The sequence below is a fragment of the Mus caroli genome, chromosome 7, assembly GCF_900094665.2.
Source record: "Mus caroli chromosome 7, CAROLI_EIJ_v1.1, whole genome shotgun sequence".
NCBI classification, from domain to species: domain Eukaryota; kingdom Metazoa; phylum Chordata; class Mammalia; order Rodentia; family Muridae; genus Mus; species Mus caroli.
In genome coordinates this window covers 110,145,318-110,149,230 of record NC_034576.1, presented here as the reverse complement: position 1 = coordinate 110,149,230, position 3,913 = coordinate 110,145,318, and positions in this window count along the sequence as shown.

Genomic DNA, 3,913 nt, shown 5'->3' with positions numbered 1-3,913 from the left:
CCGACTGTAAGTCATCAATAAATTCTTTTACTATATAGAGACTATCCATAAGTTCTGTGACTCTAGAGAACCCTGACTAATACAATATACATCATGAAATTTTGGCCATTATCACCCAACTACTTATACCTATTTTTGCTTTTTTATTGGATATTTTCTTTATTTATGTTTCAAATGTTATCCCTGTTCCTGGTTTCCCCTCTGAAAAACACCCTCCCCTAATCCCCTCCTATTCCCCCTGCTCTCCAACCCACCCACTCCCACTTCCTGGCCCTGGCATTCTGCCACACTGGGGCATAGAGCCTTCACAGGACCTAGGGCCTCTCCTCCCATTGATGTCCAACTAGGCCATCCTCTCCAACATATGCAGCTCGAGCCAGACTCCCACCATGTGTACTCTTTGGTTAGTGGTTTAGTCCATGGGAGCTCTGGAAGATACTATTTAGTTCATATTGTTGTTAATACTATGTGGCTACAAACCCCTTCAGCTCCTTAGGTCCTTTCTCTAGCTCCTTCACTGGTGAACTATGCTCAGTCTAATGGATGGCTGTGAGCACCCACTTCTGTATTTGTCAGGCATGGACACAGCACTCAGGAGAGAGTTATATCAGGCTCCGCTCAGCAAGCACTTGTTGGCATTCACAACAGGGTCTGGCTTGGTAATTGTATATAAGATGAATTCCCAGGTGTATCAGCCACTGGATTGTCATTTCTTCAGTCTCTACTACACACTTTGTCACTATAACTCCTTCCATGGGTGTTTTCTTCCCCCTTCTAAGAAGGATTAAAGTATCCACACTTTGGTCTTTCTTCTTCTAGAGTTTCATGGAGTTTGTCAACTGTATCTTGGATATTTAGAGCTTCTAGGCTAATGTCCACTTGTCACTGAATGCATATCATGTGTGTTCTTTTGTGATTGGGTTACCTCACTCAGGATGATATCCCCTACAGCCATTCATTTGCCTAAGACTTTCATAAATTCATTGTTCTTAGTAGCTGAGTAGCACTCCATTGTGTAAATGTACCACATTTTCTGTATTCATTCCTATGTTGAGGGACATCTGGGTTCTTTCCAGCTTCTGGCTATTAAAAATAAGGCTGCTATGAACATAGGGTAACCTGTGTCCTTATTACATCTTGGAGCATATTCTGGGTATATTCCAAGGAGTGGTATTGCTGGGTCTTCAGGTAGTACTAAGTCAAATTTTCTAAGGAACTGTCAAACTGATTTCCAGAGTGGTTGTACTAGCTTGCAATCCCACCAACAATGGAGGGAAGAGTATTTCACTTTTTCCACAGCCTCACCAGCATCTTTTGTCACCTGAGTTTTTTATCTTAGCCATTCTGACTGGTGGGAGTTGGACTCTCGAGGATGTTTTGATATGCATTTTGCTAATGACTAAAGACACTGAAAATTTTTTTGGTACTTCTCAGTCATTTGGTATTCCTCAATTGAGAATTTTTTGTTTAGCTCTGTATGCCATTTTTAATAGGGTTATTTGGTTCTCTGGAGTCTAGCTTCTTGAGTTCTTTGGATATTAACCCTCTATCAGATGCAGAATTGGTAAAGATCTTTTCCCAATCTGTTTGTTGGTTGCCTTTTTGTCTTATTAACAGTGTCCTTTGCCTTACAGAAGCTTTGCAATTTTATGAGGTGCCATTTGTCAATTCTTGGTCTTACAGTACAAGACATTGGTGTTCTGTTCAGGAATTTTTCCCCTGTGTCCATAATTTCAAGGCTCTTCCCCATATTCTCCTCTATAATGTTCAGTCTATCTTGTTTTATGTGGAGGTCCTTGATCCACTTGGACTTTAACTGTGTACAAGGAGATAAGAATGGATCGATTCGAATTCTTCTACATAATAACTGCCAGTTGAGCCAGAACCATTTGATGAAAATTCTGTCTTTTTTTTCCATTAGGTGATTTTTAGCTCCTTTGTCAAGGATCAATTGGCCATAGTGTGTGGGTTGATTTCTGGGTCTTCAGTTCTATTCCATTGATCTACCTGTCTGTCACTGTACCAGTACCATGCAGTTTTTTAATCACAATTGGCCTGTAGTACAGGTTTAGGTCAGGCATGATGATTCCACCAGAATTTCTTTTATCATTGAGAATAGTTTTCGCTATCCTAGGTTTTTTATTATTCCAGAAGAATTTGCAAATTTCTCTTTCTAACTCTATGAAGACTTGAGTTAGAATTTTGATGGGGATTGCATTGAATCTGTACATTGCTTTTTTGCAAGATTGCCATTTTTACCATATTAATCCTGCCAATCCATGAGCATGGGAGATCTACAATTTCTTTCTTCAGATTCTTGAAGTTCTTATCATACAGATCTACACAAAGAATCAACCAAACCAGGAACTGATTCTTTGAGAAAATCACCAAGAGAGATAAACCCTTAGCCAGACTAACTAGAGGACACAGAGACAGTAGCCAAATTAATACAATCAAAAATTAAAAGGGAGACATAACAAGAGAAATTTGGGGAAATCTAAAAAATCATCAGATCCTATTACAAAAACCTATAGTCAACAAAACTGGCAAATCTGGATGAAATGTACAATTTTCTAGACAGATACCAGGTACCAAAGTTAAATCCATATCAGATAAATAATCTAAACTATCCCATAACTCCAAAAAATATAGAAGCACTCATTAATAGTCTCCCAACCAAAAAAAAAAAAAAATGCCCAAGACCTTATGGGTTTAGTTCAGAGTTCTATCAGACCTTCAAAGAAGACCTAATACCAATGCTCTTCAAACTGTCCCATAAAATAGAAACAGAAGGAACATTACCCAATTTGTTCTATGAAGCCCCAATTACTATGATACCTAAACCACACAAAGACACAAGAAAACAGAGCTTCAGAACAATTTACCTTATGAATATCAATGCCAAAATACTCAATAAAATTCTCACAAACTGAATCCAAGAACACATCAAAACGAACATCCATCATGATCAAGTAGGCTTCATCCCAGGAATGCAGGGATGGTTCAATATAATGAATTCCATCAATGTAATCCACTATATAAACAAACTCAAAGAAAGAAAACCACATGATCATATCATTAGATGCTGAAAAGGCATTCGACAAAATCCAATAGCCCTTCATGATAAAATTCTTGGAAAGATAAGGAATTCAAGGCCCATCCCAAAACATAGTAAAAGCAATATATAACAAACCAGTAGCCAATATCAAACGCAATGAAGAGAAACTAGAAGCAATCCCACTAAAATCAGAGACTAGGCAAGGCTGTCCACTCTCTTTCTACCTATTCAATATAGTGCTTGAAGTCCTAGCCAGAGCAATTAGACAACAAAGAGAGATCAAAATGGATCCATATTGGAAAGGAAGATGTCCAAGTATCACTATTTTCAGATGATATCATAGTATATATAAGTGGCCCCAAATATTCCACCAGAGAACTCCTAATCCTGGTAAACAATTTCAGTAAAGTGGCTAGATATAAAATTAATTCAAACAAATCAGTGACCTTACTCTACTCATCAAAGAATAAACAGGCTGAGAAAGAAATTAGGGACAATAGTCACAAATAATTTAAATTACCTTGGTTTGGCTCTAACTAAGTGAAAGATCTGTATGACAAGAACTTCAAATCTCTGAAGAAAGAAATGGAAGAAGATCTCAGAAGATGGAAAGATCTCCCATGCCCATGAATTGGCAGGATTAATATAGTAAAAATGACCATCTTGCCAAAAGCAATCTACAGATTCATTGCATTCCCTATAAAAATTCCAACTCAGTTCTTCATATATTTAGAAAGAGCAATTTGCAAATTCATCTGGAATAATAAAAAACCCAGGATAGCAAAAACTATTCCCAACAATAAAAGAACTTCTGGGGGAATCACTATACTTGACTTACAAAGAAAGGTGAAAAAA